The following is a 20,460-nucleotide window of genomic DNA, read 5'->3' as shown; positions in this document are numbered from 1 at the left end:
GGAACATGTATGAAGCTGTAAACCATCATTCTCAGCAAACTAACACAGAAACAGAAAACCAAACACCGCATGTTCTCACTCATAAGTGGGAGTTGAACAAAGAGAACACATGGACACAGGGAGGGGAACATCACACCCCAGGGCCTGTCACAGGCCTTAAAGTAAAATTTAAAAAATAAAAGAATTAGGCCAGGCGCAGTGACTCACACCTGTAATCCCAGCACTTTGGGAGGCCGAGGCGGGTGGATCATGAGGTCAGGAGATGGAGACCATCCTGGCTAACACGGTGAAACCCCGTCTCTACTAAAAATACAAAAAATTAGCCGGGTGTGGTGATGGGTGCCTGTAGTCCCAGCTACTCGGGTGGCTGAGGCAGGAGAATGACGTGAACTCGGGAGGCGGAGCGTGCAGTGAACCAAGATCGCGCCACTGCACTCCAGCCTGGGAGACAGAGCGAGACTCTGTCTCGGGAAAAATAACAAATAAAATAAAGTAAAAGAAAATAAAAGAATTAAACTCAGACAACTTAAATAAAATAAAATCTTTTTATCATTGTCAATTCAGAATAATTTGATCAATTTAGATGAATTAAACAATCTGAAGATCTAAAAAAATGTACAATTGACATTCTTCTTCAGTAGTTTGAACACAATGCACATTTTTTACTGAAATGCACCAGTTTTCCAGATAGCTCATTGACCTATTAATATTCATGAAGAAATCAACTCTACAATTACTTTAAATACTTTGCATTATATATAATTATAATTTATTATAACTTATATTACCTAGAATTATAAATTACTTCATGCTTTATATTACTTATTTCCATGATTTATTTAATACTTGTGTTGGTGGAGACCTGTCTCTGAGCTCAGGAACTCACTCTCCTCTCCTCATGCTCTCAAGAGCATGCTTTTGTGTACTCTTAGACAATCCTGAGAGACTAGGTACATATTTCTTCACTCAAACACGTTTAATAGAAGTTTCCATTCTTTTCCCAGAATTTTTTCCACTGTTCAAGCAATTAAGGCCAATAGCTAAAGAAAACTTTTTCAGTACTGGTGATTCCCAAAGAGAAGAGCAAGCTGGCAGACCCAGTGAGCATGAAGGTGGATGAGCAGTATCCGTAAAAGTCGTGCCACACTGCCTGGACCTATTTCTTCCACTGTGTATGAATCACAAGTGCTTGCATATTTTACTGCACAGTGTGTTAAGTTTCAGTGAAGACAAAGGGTCTAGTGCCATATGTCAGCCAAAGACAATGTTTCCCACAGTGTCCACCCTTAATTATTAAACATGTTCTTCTAGAATCTCAGAACTATCCCAAAGGCCCAAAGGCCATATGTTCCACCTCCTAATGTAAGGCCTCAATCACATGACACCTATGTAATCACAAGGACTCAGCATCCCCCTGTGGTCCTCCTCTCAGCTCCTAAAAGAATCACCCTCATTTCACTGTTCCCACAGCACAGGGTTATAATGTGGGATGCACTGTTAAAACAGTATTTCAGATCACAAAATAGTTACGTTCCCCAAAATCATAGTTCTATAAATCATTAGCAAGCATCTTTTTATAAATTAATTCCTTGACCACTAGGCAAGACTCTCGTCCTATGGGGATTTTCTGGGCAAAATTTTTGTCCTATAGGAGTTTTCCTTAAAAAATTTAAAGATGAGAATCAGCCCGGGGTTGCTAGCTAAGCTCAACACAGTCCTAATGAGCAGCTGCTGCTTCTCCCAACTGTCACCATTCCTCCATACCAATGTCGCTGAGAAGGTCAGCACACTGTCTTCAGCACGCGCTAATAAATCAAACCCAAGTTTGTCCCAGTCGAAGAAGTCCCATGTATGAATTGCTACACACTTGTCTCCGCTGGTCTACAACATAGAAAATTGTGTCCTTATTTGTTGTAACCACCTGTTCACTACAATTAGCTCTATACACGTACACACTACATGCTAGACTCAGATGTCTAAACCATACTTCTTTGGCCCATCTATCTCTCTTAATGTCAATCTATAAGGGAGGATCCACAGAACGTTCACGTAATTCCTACAATTAACAAGGAGATGCAAGTCATTGCCAGGGACTAGTAAGTTCTGCTATAAACACACAATCACAGAGCAAGAAAGGATTTTGGCAGCTTATCCGCTCTTTCATCACCTCTCTGGCTTTTGAAAAGTGGAGTGTCTCAATCTCACCTCCAATTTCACAACAGATGCTATGACTTTACCTATGATTCCTCCATGCAAATGTGACTATTCTATAGGCCCTTTGAACTTTTTCTGGAATCGCACAGATGTGAGTTTGAAATATGCCCCACTTTCCAGCTTTGTGACTTCGAAAGAGTTACTAACCTTTGGTAACTCTCTTTCTTCTTAGAAGAAGTACTATCTACCTGTCAAGTTTTGGAGGACCCAGTAATCTCTAGTACCATCTACCTGTCAAGGTTTTGAGGTTTTGAATGTTAGTGAGGTGAAATAATCTACTGGTACCATCTACCTGTCAAGGTTTTGAAGACCCAATAATCTCATCATGCTTTTAATGTTCCCAATACACAACCAGAACTGTATTAAGGATCCACAAGATGTTATCTGTTGAGTGCCCTTCTCACCCTGCCCCAGCCAGTGTCCTGGTTGAATCATCCCTGGCTCTGTTCTCCTTTTTGTCTCATGCATCCTCAACATGGCTTAACCCCCTCTATCAGAACCTTCTGGACTTGGTCTTATGATAGCCCTTGAACATGCCCAGTAAGATGCAACACAAACTCACTCCAAATTCCCCTTCTTGCCTCATGGTCCACTTTGCACCCACAATTCAGCACCCTTGACACCAGCATTTTATGCCTCCAGGCCCCTTGCTCTTTATGCTCCAAATGCCATCTCCAAACTACAATTTGCTATCTTCTCCCATTTTATGAAGGTCCACCACAAATGCATCCACAAAAGCTGTTAATTACCCTCTGTCATCACCCATTAGAATGAATTATTCCTTCCACTTTGCATTCAAACCCATTGCATGTATCCCTTATTATTTCACTTACAAAGTCATATAATGTTTATGAACTTAACTCCCCAATACAAACCAGACCATGAGCAAAGACACTCTTGTAGTACAGTACACATTTTTATCCCAATCGAGCTTAGGTCTGAAACATTGCAGAGACACAGGTAATGCTTGTAATACAAATGAGGAAGTACACAGAGAGATTAGGAAGCCCAGCTCCTCCACCAGGCACCCTAGTTTAAGTCTCTGTACTGCCCCTTGCTGGCTGGGTGACTTTGGGCAAGTTATTGCACCTCACTAACATTCAGTTGCTCGTTACAACACTAGGATATTAATTGTACTTTCCCCGTGGGTTGCTATGAGGATTGTAATATTGAATTCCCTCCATGCATCATCTCACACTGCCTAGCATACAATGATTAACACATACCCACTGTCACATTAGAATGAAAATTGGAACCCCTAATTTTAAACCATCTCATACTCTGCTGAATAATGAGCCAGTCCTCTTTGCTGAATACTCCTTGACCGTCCACAGAGGCTTAAGGCTTAGAAGCAAAGAACTTATTAAAATAGAAGGAGAGAATGAGAGAAAAGGGAAACAGTAACTGTTCACAGACAGCTCTACTCTTCTGCCACTACAGCCGGTCAGAAACATGGCAAAGGTCTGGGTATAAAACTACAGAGTGTTTACATCCAAGTTCTAAGCCTCACCCATTCTCCTACTGTGAATCAGTTTGTTTGTTTTGTTTGTTTGTTTTTTGAGACAAAGTCTCACTCTGTTGCCCAGGCTAGAGTGCACTGGTATGGTCTTGGCTTACCGCAAACTCTGCCCTCCCCCCTCCCCAGTTCAAGCCATTCTCCTGCCTCAGTCTCCCCAGTAGCTGGGATTACAGGTACATGCCATCACGCCAGGCTAATTTTGTATTTTTAGCAGAGATGAGGTTTCACCATGTTGGCCAGGCTGGTCTCGAACTCCTGACCTCAGGTGATCTGTCTACCTCAGTCTCTCAAAGTGCTGGGATTACAGGTGTGAGCCACCGTGCCTGGCCTGTGAATAGGTTTTAAAAGAATTTCATATGATTCCTCTGTTCATTTTCCCATCTATGAAATCTACAGCTGTCATATTTCCCAGAACCATGGGGATACACATTTTCATTAGCTGTCTGCCATGAAGCTAGATTAAGAAGACATCAATGACTTTTTCTAATCAAAGTCATAAAGTCAAGTGGTTTCAAATAACAATCTCCACTATATATATGTTAAAGAGAAAAACAGCACCCATATTGTAGCCTGGGTGCCCATAATCTTCTAATACCAGCAATAAATCTTTCTGCCAAGGCTAAATCATTTATAAACATGTTAACACAGCGCAAGTCTCTAATGCTATATCACTAGATTTCTTATTTAATCAAATTGTTTTAAAACGTGTATTCGCAATACTGAGTGATTCAGCGGTTTATCTTATGAAACACCATCCCAGTGTCCCATTGGACACAAATTATTTGAAGGCAATGTCCCCTTGTTAAGGATAAAAACTCTGATTAGACTAACCTCTGATAGCTAGTTACTGAGCGCACAGAAAGAATGCAGCCACTAGTGAATAAACAAGTACTAAGACCTTCCAGGTGGACTGTCTCAGGTGACCTCCAAAGGTTAGTTCATGTAGAAAGGATACTGGCGTTACAACCAGAAACCAACAAGTGATGCCCTCCTTTTGAAAAGTATTAGATTCCAGGATGGATTATCCAGTCAACCAAAGAAAGGGCAAATGTAAGGTAACCAGCTCTCCAGAGCGTGTTCTCTCACCCAGTTGAATGGGAAGCTATGTGGTTTGGAAGCAACTTCTAGAGTTACAGAATGTTAAACAAGATACTCATTATTTTACCCCACCATGAAACAACAAGCCCAAACAGCTAACTCCAGGAACGTTTTCTGAGACTGTGTGCACATCAAGAAACAAGAAACAAAATAGGGTGTTGAAAACACCCACATGTTACAGCATTTCTGTCCTTCCTGAGGATGGGAATAACATTAGAAATAACTTCCAGAAAAACAGACTCTCCAGACGTCCAAAATTCCCCAGAAATCTCACCATTTGGACTGACATATATACTCTGGAAAAATTGTTCCTATCATCCAGTAGCCATGAATTCTAACTTAGGGTTTTCTAAACTTTCCATTCCAAAGGCAGCACCTTTCTTAATTTTAAGCAATGTTTAAAGTCCAAAGCCCCAGGACAACATTTCTTCTGAGCCTGTGTCAGCTTCATTCAGCCTCATTGAACTGAATGATGTATAATCAAAGCCAATGGGATTCTGAAGGAGCCAGAAAGTGAGAAGAATACTAGACTCAAACCTGAAAAGAGCTGAGTCAATTACAGAAAAGTCCTGGCAAAGTAACTTCAGCCCCATGAGGTGCTGTTTCTCTGTGGGTAAATAAGGATACTGGCAACCCCTGTCTCTCGGGGCATTCGCAAGGAGTGAATGAGCTAACATGTACAAAGGGTGTTCAGAATGCAGGGTGCACAGCCAGTGGTCAATAATCATGAATTAATCTCCATGCCCTTTTAAATGGAGGGACTTCAACTAGGCTGGATTCTCTTCCATATCATGTATTACTCCTTACCACTGAATTAGCCATATAGAAGCATATGCAGGTAAACAATGTCTGTAAGAGAGGTCACCAACTCATCCACGGTGAGCAGATGCAGACAGGTGTATCGTATAAGGTCACGAGTGGTCAGCAGAGCAAAGGACTCACAGGCCAGCAGAAACAACAAGACAATGAATATCTAGGACCTGTCTTTACCCATCAGGAATAAAAGCAACTTGGGTTTCCAATTTACCATGAATGATGATGATGGTACTACAGGTCCTCTGCCTTATGTAGTCAGAGAAGTAGACATGGAGGAAAGACTTTGTTAGAAATAAAGGAAAGTGAACATGGTTAAAATGACAACAACAAATTAGCTCTGTCTCAGAGGATTCCACATGCACAAGAGCAGTATTTGTCCAAATACTAACATTTTCCCAGTGGCAATTACTTACTTACTGCTAAGTCCAGCAGAGGCAGTGATACTAATTTATAATGTGTGAAATAAAGAAAAGATACCACAGGCTTTTAAAAGGCTGGCCAGTGGGAATAGTCACATAAAGATCCCAGCCCAGATTTATTAAAAATTACAATAATTAGGCCTAGAAAAGTAGAAAACTAGAATTATTTTCTCAAACATAAAACAGACTGCCCTCGTGTCAGCACTCAAATCCAGTGAGAATTGAATATATTTCTGTTTTGGGAAAAAACCAACAACACTGATTGTATCTTTAATAAAAGGAGTCATAAATATCGAGAAAATGTTTTGATTTGTATAAATGCATCAAATATAAAATTTAAGCCTTAAATATTTATTGGATATGTAAAGCATGGATAGCACTGGACATTTTTAAAAATGATTCAAAGAAATTTTAACAGGTATTAGGGAACTCAAAACCAAATTAGAAAAGAAGAAACATATATAGGTTAATGTATACGAACTGATAAAATATCAGGTTTAAAATCATAAAACGTCTGTAAGTTTGACACAAATTTGAAATGTTTATATGAAGAGAATGTATGAAATGATATTAAATGATATTAGCCCAATGCAAGTAGATGGATTTCAAACAGGTCTTTCAGTGAAAGTTAGACAGTTATTACCATGGAATTTGGAGAATGGAAAATTAAGAGATTCTAGAATGAGGAATGTATTCTATCAAATTTCTCAGAGAATAAACACTATTCCAGAGTTTCTTAGCTTCAGCATGACTGTCGTTTTGGACAGGATACATGTCTGTTGTGGATCTCTCCTGTACAGTGAAGGATGCTCAGCACTATTGCCTGCTGTTTTTCATGAGATGTCCGTAGCACAAGAAACACTCTTGACAGTCAAAATGACGTTTCTGAATATTGACAAATGTCCCCTTGCAGAGGAGGAGAGGACAGAATTGCTCTCTCTTCCATTGAGGACCACTGCTATATACAAAGATACAATCTAAAAAAAAAAAAAGAGTATGTAAGTAGACTAAACATAAAAAGAAAATATTGTGATTTTAGTTTCCATATTTTGATTTTCTTCTCTACCTACTGTGCTAATATGATCTTACAGAAAGTGCTACACATAGTAATCCAAACTGCATCCTGAATTGGTACAACACAATTTCAACAACACAATTTCAACACAATGAAACATGGGTTTCAAAAATCAGTTATATAACGCGTACCAGATAAATAGGCTTCCGTTTCCACAGTAATAAGGACAGCACAGTTTGGTAAATGAAGTGAACATTGAAATTTAGCCCTCATTTAGCACATTTCCAAAACTTAAACAGGAATCACAAACCTCCAAGATAAGTGTATTTTGGTCCCATAAGCTACCTGGCTGCATTCACTTTGCTTTGCTCATGACAACAGAATTACCAGCCAAGCACACACCTGTGGAAGAGGGTATATACCTTCACAGGGATCAGCATTAAAGAATAGAGGAAAAAGAATTTCCTCAGTCCCCAGCTATCTCCCTATCTCTTACCCTCGTGCTGCTAGGTCAATAAGCCATTCCTTATCAGTGGACACAGTAGCCTGCCAGATTCCTGTAAGCTCTGAATGGTGAGTACCTAGCACAAAAGTCGCTTAAGGAAAAAGAATAGTCTGTAGTCCTGCCTCACCACCATCACCATCACTATCATCATCATCTCTACCACCACCACCACCAATACCACTACCACGACCACCATCATCATCGTCAACACCACCACTATGACTTTTAGCATCACTGCCACCATCACTACCACCACCACCATCACTACCATCACCAACACCACAACTATCACCATTATTACCAATACCACCACTATGACCATCACCACTACCATCACACCACACTACAATCACTACCACCATCATCATCACTATCATCATCACCACTATCATCACCACCACCATTTTCACCACCATCTTCAACATCATTATCACCACCACCACCACTGCAATCACCAACACCACCACCACCATTACCACCATCACCATTACAGCTAGCTAGAAGTCTCACTCTCCACAGCATGGAATACTATAACCCTGCATTGGGCTCCAGCACAATCAAACTTCTCCTTGAACATAATCCACTAAGGCACTCTGGCTCACACTTCTTAACTCCACTAGACTTTTCTACTTCTGGCACTTTTACAATCCAGAACTTTCTGAAGTCATCATCTTGATCTGGGATATCCTCTACACACAGATTCTTAGGTTACCAACTTATTAAGTCAAACTTGAAACACAATGAATATGCAGTAAATACTGAATTGCTCACAAATTACAGAAATTCCCTCCATGATATGAAACAAGCTTTCCAGTGAATGGGCATCTGTTGATTTAACTCCTACCTCGTGATTAGTAGGTGCAGGCATAGTACTAAGTATTTTATATTATCAATTTATATGTCCTCATAACAGCACAACACAATGGTTACTATTATTATCCTCCTTTTTCATATGAAGAAACTGAGGCAAAGGGACATTAAGAAAGGTGCCCAACTTCACAGAACTGAAATTTGAATCCAGGCAGCAGTCTCGCCATGATCTCTGAACCACTCTATTGTGTAGCCACACTACACTGAAAACAGTTTCAAAACAAATTTTAAGTTATGTATTTTTTAAAAAGTCATAGAGTCTAAGAGATAGACAGTGATTTTTCTAACAACAGAATCCTATTTTTAAGGGCCTCAAGCCCAGCCTCCCTCTCCTCTGAGAGCACATTGAAGAAAATCTGGAGCCATTTTAAACACAGTTTAAAAATCACTGATTTTACGGCAAACATTTGTTTTTCACAGGCATGGAAACTAAAAGCAGAGGAAGGGTAGTAGTTTACCCAAGTAACACTGAATTAGTTGGCGGCAGAGTTGGAACTAAAACCCTTGAGACCCGATGCCAACTGGATGCCTTTCAGTTATCCCTTGGCACCCTGGCTAATCATTAAATAGATTTTCTACAGAAAGGTGCAGTTTCATATCTACCAGGTAAGAAACATGGTTGATGACACATGAAAATGATTCACTAGAAAAGCCAAAAGATAATCATTCACCCAAACACACCTCTCAGTAAACCTTCAGAATCTAATATCCCACAGTGCAATTTGGGATTCAGGCTGTACCTCTCATCTAAGGAGTCCAAAGCCCTTCTCAGGCAACCCTGGGTCACTAAGTTACTGGCCAGTTAGCAATAGAGAAACCATGTAACAAATATTGTACTCATCTGGTAGGCTGAGTTCATGGCCAAGCCAGAACCAAAACTCCACCTCCCTCTGCACATCCACCTGTGATCCGGTGCACGCCCCCTGCCCCAGTCCCAGGCTCCTCTCCCCACCCACACCTGTGAGGGGACCTTTACCTGCCTGTGCGGGAGGCTCCTCAGCTATTTCTCCTTCTCTGTAACTGATTTACTGGCTGACCTTCAGACCATCTTAAACCTTTCCATGACTAAGTTTCTCCCTGTGCAAAATTACACTTCTCTCTCCGAGGAGGTGTTGAGAATGATTAAATGAAACTGGCCACAGAGTGAGAGCTCCTCAGACACGAGGCATTAGATCGGGGGGCTGTGTTGTCCGCGGGGTGCTTTCTGGGGATCATTCACGCAGATACCCAAATCAAAGCCTCCAGGTAAAGAAAACAACTTTGGAAAACTCTGTGATTTTAACAAACACACAACAACCCCCTCCCCGTTCTCTGGTTTCATATTAAGATTAAGTAAATCTTTTACTGAGGGCTTTTTCTGTATCTAGGCACAATGCAACCCTAATAAAAAAATTTATGTATCTTCTATGAAAATACCTGTAAAAAGAATTCGATGGGAGAAAATCTCTTTTAGCTTTTGTTTTACCATGAGAATTTCTTTTTTAGAAACTGTTAATTAAAAGTTAACACAAAGGTTTCATTTCTCAGTACCTTTAATTTGTTTTTATTAAATTAAAGAAAGAGTATACATAACAGATAAGCATACACCTATACCTATAATAACTGGGGAAAAAAATCATATAATCATGTGGGTCTATTAAGAAAGTTAAAAATTAAATATAACAATGCACTCCAGAAGGATGCTGAGATCTTATTAAAAATAGAGTATATATGACTAATAAATTTTCATTCTCATTACCATGCTCCAAATAGTTATTTTCTTTCTTAATTCACCTTTTGAAAGCATTTTGTGCCATTTTCCTGGGGCTGTTTTACTGGGTGACTTCCCGGGGCATTCAACAGTCAATCTCTGTAGGATTGGGATTTTCATTTCACTTGTCTTTAATCTTGCAAAGCATTCAGGCTACTCTTTTCACAGATATAAATAAGTCAATACAACAGTCTTCAGGTACAGAAAAAAGACATTCTTCAGAGACAAGGATAAAGGTGGAAGCCATCATCCTCAGCGAACACACACAGGAACAGAAAACCAAACACTGCATGTTCTCACTCACAAGTGGCAGTTGAACATTGAGAACACGTGGACACAGAGAGGGGCACATCGCACACTGGGGCCTGTTAGGAGGTGGCGGGGGAGGGGAGGAATCTTAGAGGGTGGGTCAATACTGCAGCAAACCGCCATGGCCCACGTATACCTATGTAACAAACCTGCACATTCTGCATAGGTACCCCATTTTTTTCGAAGAAATGAAGAAAACGAAAACATTTTTTAAAAGAATAAAAAGCAGAAAAAAAAGACATTCAAGCCGCCTACATTTCCACAACAGAGCCTTCTCTATCTACTCACTATATTTATTCCTGAGTTATAGCAAATGACAACTTCCATCTGGACTTTTTTTTAAATAAAGGCATTTCTCATTTCATCTTGTGATAATTTGAAAAACTATGTATACTGTGTAACCTAAATAAAATAAGATTATAGCACCACTCCAAAAATTACTGTCAACTCCCACACATACTAAGCTAGTGGATCTACCCCAGGCAAAAGAAACAGGGTCAGATGCTGCCTAATGGAAGGGTAGAAATCAAATGGCATGTCTTTAGCCTGTTCTTTGCTATGCCACTGGTTATCTGTAGAGTCTCCAGAGTTTAATAAGTCTTCTTAATTGGACACCATTTAGCTCAGCCCTGGGGTCAAGTAGACAGATAGGAAGCAAGTTTTCCATGTGTATTCTGTTCCTTATCTGCACAGTGGATGCCCTCTGAACTCAGCCTCATCAGAGGCTATGTGTTTTAGTCCATATGCAAGCGATGTGCATGCTGCCTGAAGTGGAAGCAAAAGTGTGTTGTTAGCTGCACACCCATAGAGCACACCTGAGCCTCCCTATACAATGCCCAACTAGAATAGGCTGAGCACTTCCCTCCTGTCACTTGTAGACTGATAGTCCAGTCCCATCATTACCGGGTCTCACCCACTGCCAGAAGGATGGCTCACCCCTAGTCCCATGAACTCAGCTGTGCTCATGAGATGCCAATAAGGAAGGCATGAAAGGAGAAAATAAAAATTAATCTTGTATCCACAAAACATAAAAAATCACATTAAGTATGCCATCATAATTATAAAATATCACCACTTATCACCTATAAGAAGGTAAACTAAGGCTAGTTAAGGGCAAATGATATTGTGACTGTCCGTACTAGGGCATTTGTTTAGAATGAGATAGAAGATCTTAGCTAAATCCATGCAAAGTGTTCCCTGAAATGAACATTGAGTCTCCTCTAGGAAGGTGATTCCTCGTCTCAGTAAAAGATGGGTAGAAAAATCAGTCTTATCCTGGGTTACAGAATCCTCTTTCCTTTCTCCCTTCCCCTTCTGCTTGTCCTAGTTAAGCCCTAGAAAATTAACTGTATAAAGACAAAATGTAGTCTACCACTTATTAGATTATTCTATATCTAAAAGACTATGCATGAAGATCTTTGGAATTATTTCCTTGATTGACTTACAATATTCTTCAAACTCTCAGATCAGGACTCCATATAAAATAAATTATAAACGTTTTTATTGTTATTCCTCTACTACTTCATTATTTTTTTCACATGGAACAGTCCCCCTGTTTCAGATAAGGCTGAGAAACTCTTATCTGAAATGCTTGGGGCCAGAACCGATTCAGATATTGCTTTTTTTTTTTTTTTTTTTTTCTGGATTTTGGGATATTGGCATATACATAATACGTTATCATGGGGATAGAACCCAAATCTAATCTTGAAATCTCTTTATGTTTAAATATACCTTATACACATAGCCTGAAGGTGATTTATACAATATGTTTAATAATTTTATGCATGAAACAATGTTTTGACAGCAGTTTGACTACAATCCATCAAATGAGGTCAGGTGTAGAATTTTCCACCTGTGGTATCATGTTGGCACTCAAAAAGGTTTCAGATTTTGGATCACTTTGGACTTTAGTTTTTTAGATTAGAGATGCTCAACCTGCATTTTCTTGTATAAAGATATTTCATTACCATGGCAAAGCATTCCTGTACCATCCATTAACAATCTCCAGTGTTTCATCCACAATGTTTACCATTCCATATTTCCCATCCAGTGAAATGTATGCATAACAAGTATTGGCAGGAGATAAAACAAAATCGTCACTCCCAGCTATGGGTACAAAGTCAGGTGGCCAGGCATTGGGCTCCTAGCAGTCAAGATTGAAGGAGACATTGGGAATGGTGGGCAGGTATTCAGGAAAACCAGAAATAAAATTATCCAGTGACACGACAGTGGCCAAAAACATTTCTCAAATTGTCATGCAAATGGTTTAAAGAAGGAGAATGGGCATTACCTAAACACAGGCCACTTACAACAGCAAATGTAACCATCTACACTAGATATATATGGCATTAATCAGAAATAAAAAGGAGAAGAATCAGAAATAACACACCCAGATTCTGAGCCTTTGGAAAGATTTTGAAAGTTTAGGCAAAGAGCATCCAAGGCTTCAATGGCATGTACAGAGTACTGAGCAAGATGGAACTAGGAGTCACATGCATGGGCTGTTACACACTGATATATCGGGCAAAGCCTTCTGGTATATTCCAGGAAGACTTCATAACAAAAGGACCTTAAGATTTAAAACAGTATTAATTGAAAAGAATAAGGCCTGCTGGGGACTAAAAGTGGGGTAAGACAGGTTTAGAAGAAAGGGTAAGAATGAATGCTTGAAATCACTGCATAAATTAGTAAGTTTACATATGTGTTTACCCTGTTAAGTATCCACAGTTACAGGATAGGGAAGGCAAGTGATAGCAGATATTATGTGACAATGTTTTTGTTATACATAGACAATAAAACTCCATTTGCTCAATAAAAGTCAGATTACAGAGCCATAATAATGTACATGTTTCTGAAACATTCCTGTATTTTGAGTTTCCCAAAAAGCCTAGCATTTATAAAGTTTATCACTGGTCCTTTCAACAAATTTCACTGAACGTAAGGCAGGTGTGTATCAAAATAGGTATATAAAATTTCTGTAAAGTAAATAAAAACTCATCAAAGAAGTTGGAACAGAACATTTACTAACTTTTTCTTCCATTAGGGAGGATCTGATTCATAATTGTCATCTGTCTTTCTTGACTAACAAGTGAGAGCTAAAAGGATACCCAACCCTTTTGTCACGGTGAAAAGAAAATCTCTTATGTAATTATTTTAGAAAAACACATACTATATGTATAAACAGATGTTATTATAATCATCATATTTCATCTTAATAATATTTGAGGCTTTAAAGAATACCATTGAACAACATTAATTTCCTTTACAATAAATGAAGCATAAGACATGGAAAACTACTCAGCTGCATTCAAGATGTAGCAATTCAACTATAAGGAAAAATTACTTTCGTCAAAGATAACAGTTTTCTCTAGCTCTTCCTACTGATGCCTGTGCAATAGAGTCTCACTAAATGAGCATAAAATAAAAAGATGTCCATTTGATCTTCGGACAAAGATCAGATCTGATGACACAGATCTACATCCAATGGTCTGATTGTGGATCCTGCATAAATAGATGGAAATAAGTTCACTTTCAAACATTTAGGCATCATTGGCAGGATTGATGCTTCTGTTTTCTACCAGTCATAACATGAAAACAGTGGCAATGCCCTTTGCTAGAAATCTTCATGCAAATGCAACAAGAAACTCACCCAAAACATTAGCAGAATCTACCAGATCTACTCATTAGAAGAAAATATCAACCATAGGTATCGTTCACAACTAAGAGAAGAAAAGCATTAGTCATTTTTCCTAGTATCACAGCATGGGCTTTTGAGTTGGCAAAAATGGGAATGAATCCCAGCTTCATGACTCTACCCTGGGAAAGTGACATACTTCTGTGTCTCAGCTTTATCTGTTAAATGGGACTAAGAGCCCGTTACCTTGTAGGGTTCACAAGATGACTGATTGAAATAACATATGTAAAATACCTAGGACAGTGCCTGCATACAGCATGTCCACTATAAATATCACTCCCTTTCATAGGTGACTGCTCTAAAAATATTATGCTATTTCATAGATGAGTCTCAATTATTTTGTGATTCATTGCCTCCCAAAGATCAATCTCCTTGAACAAAGGGAAGATCCAGTCACCATGAGACAGAATGGATACTGAAGCATACAGGCATTTGACTCAAATTCATCAAAAAGTTGCATTTTTCAGTAAGTCAACTATTACCAAGTGCTTCTCATGGATAGTTATTTTAAGATGCAGTTTTCCAGAAATGCTGCTTTCTTAAACAAAGTTTCATTCCAGAAAGGAAAAAGTCTTTGGCCAATTTAGAAGAAGCTTTGTACCATGCCTGGGAACTGCTCAGCATCTGGGGTTGCTGGATTTTAAGATGGAGTTCTCCTATCTAATAAAGCTGCTATGATCATTGAACACAGACACATGTAAGATGTGTCGGGCCTTGGGGACGTAAAATGATAGCACGAGGAGGGACAGGAATCTAAATGCTTTGTCGCACACACCAAAGGACAAATAATTATCAAAGAATGCTTAGGGGAATTTAATTTAACTCTGCATGTAATGAAAGATGAAAAATTATCTTTTCCATTAACATTAATGGCATTAAAATCAATATTTTTATAATTTTCTCAACCTATTTTTTTTTCTTTCAACTGGCGAAGTGTCAAAAGGCAATAAAGAGAAAAAAAGTACTTCCAGATGGTTGGTCTAAGCAAATCGCGTGGAATTTTCCTTTAAATAAAACGGAAAATACAGGCAATAGAAGCCCTGCTGAACACCTATGAAATCAAAATGACTGCTGTCTGCAGCGTTGTAATTCACTCACTGGTTTAAGACCTTACTCTATTTCAAAGAGTTTCCCAAATTCGTATAATGTTCTGCAGTGCTAGAGCTGGCATCAGATCTCTGATGTAGCTGAAAGATGCAGACTGTGAAATCTTCCATTGTTGGACAACTTTCTTATTTGGGACATAGTTGAGAAAGCTGAGCAGCCAAAAAATAAAATAAAATCAATTGTCCTTTCAAAGGCAGCTTTAAAGCCACACTCACTCAGCTCAATAAACTCTGTGTTTCAGAGGTAACCTCAAAAAGAAAACACTTTCAACTTGTTGTTCCAAGTGTACATTTTACACTAAACCCTGTGCTACTTGGAGAGATATTGGTCACAATTATGGCAGTGGGTCATCAGATGAGGAATTCTCTCTCAAAACCCTTCTAGATAAACTGACTCTCAATTTCCCCAACCTTTACTCAAGAGATTGGATTTTATGTGGTCTATCCTTTCACTCTAAAATTCACTAGTACACAAATGAGGAGAAAAAGTGTTGAGAATTGGAGAGGTGGGAGGTCAGGGAAGACAGAGGGTCACTGGTGCAGCGGACTGTCCACTCTAACCCATTTCTGATCACTGGTAACCACAGAATGAACCCCAAAGCCATCGCCCATCAAAAGGCAGGTCCCACACTTCCCAGCAATTAGATCCAGGTGGAGGTGAGCTCTCTGGGACAAAAAGGGCAGAGCCAGGCAGCCAGGTAGCTAGGGTAGACAGGGCCTGCCTCCCTCACCCCCACCCCAGAGCCTCTCACCTGCAAACTGGGTACAAGCAGTTGGTGTAACGTCAGGAATATTGTCAAAGGCAACATGAAAATTAGAGTGCATCAAGTTCAAGACCTGGACTTCACACATTTATGGCTACATAAATTCACACAAAGTCTTTATGAATTTGTCATTGCTTTTAATTTAGTAAGATACCTTCAAAGCAGGAGTTCAAAACCGGGGCAATTTTACTTCCCCTCCTCAGGAACATTTGGCAACGCCTGAGGACAATTTTGGTTACCACAACGAGGGGATACTACTGGCATCCGTCAATAGAGGCCAGTGATGCTGATAAATTTCCTATAATGTGCTACCCCTACCTCAAGAAGGGATTATCCAACACAAATTATCAATAGTGCCAAGGTTGAAAAACTCTGCTTTACACTGAAAAAAAGAAAGATGCAATTTAGATAGCATTATGCTCTGTAAGTAGAAAAGAAGTTGGTAAGACCAGAATCTCTTACCACTGAAATGTTTCTTGGCTACTAAAATAGGGAGCCTGGTACAGTCATTGAACAGCTTTCTAATTTTCTTTTATATCCTACACAGATTTTCTCTTTATTCTGCCATGCAAAAAAAAAAAAAAAAAAATAAGGGAGGCAATTTATAGCAAGCATTTGAATTCTCTGCTGTATTATTTTAAGATGCTGCTGCTTTTACATTTTGCCCATAAGAAGTTTTACTAGAATAAATAAAACCAGTTGGACACAATTCACAGAAAATTGTTTTCCAAAGAATTTTTTTTAATATTATGGGCTGTAACCCCTAATTAAATATGTGATCCCACTGGATTTTATATGTAGAATATATTTACCATATCTACATGTACACATTATCCACTTTACTAACTTTTCAAAAATTTCTCACGTAAATCTGGATTTTTAAGCCTTAAATGGGATCCCAATTTGTACATTTTTCTTCTCAACTATCCATATCTTTTGATAGTGAATAGACCAGTCCTCAGTTATTCCTTAGCACCTCCTATATTTGCAATGCAGGACCCAATTATTACTTCTATTACTACTGGTAGTTCTCAAAGTTCCAAGGAAAACGAATGATCATGAAGGTTCAATTCAGCTGATTCCATAATCACATTCTTGGCTCTTGAGACATTCGCCCCGTCACTTCTGTGCCTTGTCTTTATCACCACAAATCCTCAGATTGGCACATCCCTTGCCCATCAGCCACTCTGCTTAACAACTCCATTTTTACATTTATTAAATCTTTCCTGTCAGAGTCAGTTTGGACTCCTATAATAAATTACCATATACCAAGTGGCTTGAACAAGACAAATGTACTTCTCACCGTTTAGAAAGCTGGAAAGCTCACGATCACAGTGTCAGCAGATGCATGTCTGAGGGAGCTCCTTTGCTGGTTTGGAGGTGGTGTCACCTTTTGTATCCTCACATGGCAGACAGCAGAGCACAGGAGCAAGCTGTCGCAGTGTTTTTTTTTTTTTTTTTTTTTTTTTTTTTTTTTCCTGTGTGAAACTACAGACACATTTCTTTCTTTTTTCTTCTTTTTTTGTTTGAGATGGAGTCTCACTCTGTCGCCCAGGCTGGAGTGCAGTGGCGCGATCTCAGCTCACTGCAAGCTCCGCACCCTGGGTTCACGCCATTCTCCTGCCTCAGCCTCCCGAGTAGCTGGGACTACAAGCACCCACCATCACACTGGCTAATTTTTTGTATTTTTAGTAGAGATGGGGTTTCACTACGTCAGCCAGGATAGTCTCGATCTCCTGACCTCGTGATCCACCCACCTCGGCCTCCCAAAGTGCTGGGATTTCAGGCGTGAGCCACCGCACCCGGCCCCGTGTCTCTCCTTATAAAGGCACTGATCCCATCATGAGTGCTCCACTCTTAAAACCTAATCATGTCTCAAAGGTCCACCTTATAATACTGTCAAACTGGGTGTTAGGATTTCAACATATGCATCTTAAGGGGACATGAACATTCAGTCCATAACACTTCCTATATGCAAAGCAGAGCAAAATAAGGGCAAATACTACATTTTCAAAGTTATTTGCCTCAGTAGCATCAGCATTTGGTTCCAGCTGTAATCCTCAGCCCCTCTCCCATGATAGTAATCAAAGGTTTGCCATTTGCTGGAAATTCCTGCCCTGGAAAAGGAGTGTTCTTCACCCTCTACATCTGACAACTGCCCTCCACAGTTCACAAATACTGATGGCGCACTAAACCATAAGCTCTGTAGGAACAGGAACTCTGATATATACGCATTTATGCCCCCAGAGAGTAATCAAATTGTACTACAAATACTCCTGGTGCTGATGAGGACCAGTAATGAGATAGATACAATGTATCCAGAGACATCTGTTGGTGCTAACGAGGGCTCAGGCAGGTAATAGGCATTCTAGCCATTTAGGACAAAGTAAAGGACAAATAGATCTTCTGTAATTTCAGTCATTTATTTTCTTCTGCTAGCTTTCAGGTTGATGTGTTCTTTCTTTCCTAGTTCCTTTAGGTGCAACGTTAGATTGTTAATTTGAAACCTTTCTAACTTCTTGATGAATGTGTCTTGGGGCTATATGCTTTCCTCTTAACACTGCTTTGGCTGCATCCCAGAGATTTTGGTAAGTTGTGTCCTCATTTTTATTGATTTCAAAGAATTTTTTTTTTATTTCTGCCTTAATTTCTGTGTTCACCTGGGAGTTATTCAGGAGTAAGTAGCTCAATATCCATGTATTTGCATAGTTTTGGGAGATCTTGGTATTAATTTCTATTTTTATTGCACTGTGGTGTGAGAGTGTCCTTGGTATGATTTCCATGTTTTTGAATTTATTGAGGCTTGCTTTGTGACCAAGCATGTGGTCGATCTTAGAAGACTGTGTGCAGAACAGAAAAATGTACATTGTGTGGTTGTTGGGTGGAGTGTTCTGTAGATTCTATAGAAAATGTTTTGGCCAGAGTGTGCGCCTCACTTAGAAAGGAAGGGGAAAGATAGAGGAAGGGCAGTGCAAACTCATGTTCAGTGGTCATGGTCAGTGAGGCAAAACTGCATCTCTGAGCTCAGGATCAAAGAGGAAGAGGCAATGATGGTCTAGGATGCTGATTACCCAGCTGTTGTATTTCCTAAGTACAGGTTTTAAACATGCACACATCTGTCAACCTCTTCTGATGATGTGCAAACCTAAGGAGCCACAGATGGGCCCTGATAAAGTCCTGAGATAAAATAGGGGGTTTTATCTGTTTCCTAGGGCCTGCATACACACACAAGTACATGGCAGATTTAATATTTCATAAATGACACCCAAATGACTCCTGTTTATCATCTGGGAGCATTTCATTTTTTTCTCAAGAATCATTGTATGACAAGATATGGCAAAGCTCAAATTAAATCAACACAACAAATAATCAACAAAAACAAGTCAAGTTTCAGAAGGGCAAATTAAGAACAAGTTTTGTTTGTCTGTGGTGTCACACAGAGAAAAGTTATGTCTAGAGTAGATACTCTTTGATGTACATCCCAAAAGCTCTATTAGCACATCTGCAGCCAAACCACTGGTTTCAGGATGTGTACTGTTGGGCCCCTCAGTGGCCATATTGGTTCCAGATGGAGTTCAAATAACATAAAGGCCTTTGTTCCAGGGCTGAACTATTTCATTTCTCCACTGGTAACTTGCACACAGAGTGCTCCATCATGAACGATGTGCAATGCACAGGGGTGATTCAAAAAATGTACCAGAGAGACTGCTAAAACTCATGGAAGCCCCTGCTTTTAAGTGATAGCAGCAGCATTTGCCAACAGAGTGGTGCTGGTGGGCTGTATTACATTCCATCTTTGTTTATGCAACACCCCTGGAATAAAAAGTTAGGCATTTACCATTATAATTTACCTTAATTATAGTATTTGTCACTACCTGTAATGCACAAAAGAATTATGGTAGTTGCACTCATAGAAGAGGCAAATGAGACACAGGGAGACTTTTTGACTTGCACAGGGTCACTCATATGCTGGAGAGAAGGGGAAATATTAAATATCTTACATCAAATACCTAAGGGCAGACTTAAGGATTTCTAATCCACTGCTGCTGACTGCTGGTATTTTAAGAAGGGAACTTTCAAAGAAGAATGAATGTTGTCAGAAACATGACTCCTAACATAAGGAAGCAATGACTGGGGGATGGGAGACAGCCTATAGCCCTTGTAAGAATATTTCAAGCCCTTTAGAAAATAGGAAGGCTCTCTGACAATCTTACTTGTAACCAGGCTTCTGCTATGTCCAGAACAACAAGGTTAGAATTCATGGCCCCACCAGGCACGGTGGCTCATGCTTGCAATCCCAACACTTTGGGAGGCCGAGGCAGGTAAATCACAAGATCAGGAGTTTGAGACCAGCCTGGCCAATATGGTGAAACCCTGTCTC

The 20,460-nt window shown here is 39.6% G+C and overlaps 1 protein-coding gene across 3 annotated transcripts in view; it reads right to left on the bottom strand.

The window, feature by feature from the left end:
• Window positions 1-20,460, bottom strand: part of SEMA5A (semaphorin 5A) — a 512,129-nt gene that overhangs the window by 360,957 nt on the left and 130,712 nt on the right. The window contains exon 1 of one of the 3 annotated variants that reach the window (XM_050794065.1): window positions 9,433-9,883. The exons of the other annotated variants lie outside the window; for them this stretch is intronic. The gene's annotated coding sequence lies outside the window, so the exon portion shown is untranslated. Of the gene's footprint in view, window positions 1-9,432; window positions 9,884-20,460 lie in introns of those variants that run through there. 3 annotated transcript variants of the gene reach the window in all.

This window comes from Macaca thibetana, chromosome 6 (genome assembly GCF_024542745.1).
Source record: "Macaca thibetana thibetana isolate TM-01 chromosome 6, ASM2454274v1, whole genome shotgun sequence".
Taxonomy (NCBI): Eukaryota; Metazoa; Chordata; class Mammalia; order Primates; family Cercopithecidae; genus Macaca; species Macaca thibetana.
Note: the sequence above shows the minus strand (reverse complement) of the source record. Positions and strands in the feature narration are given on the sequence as shown.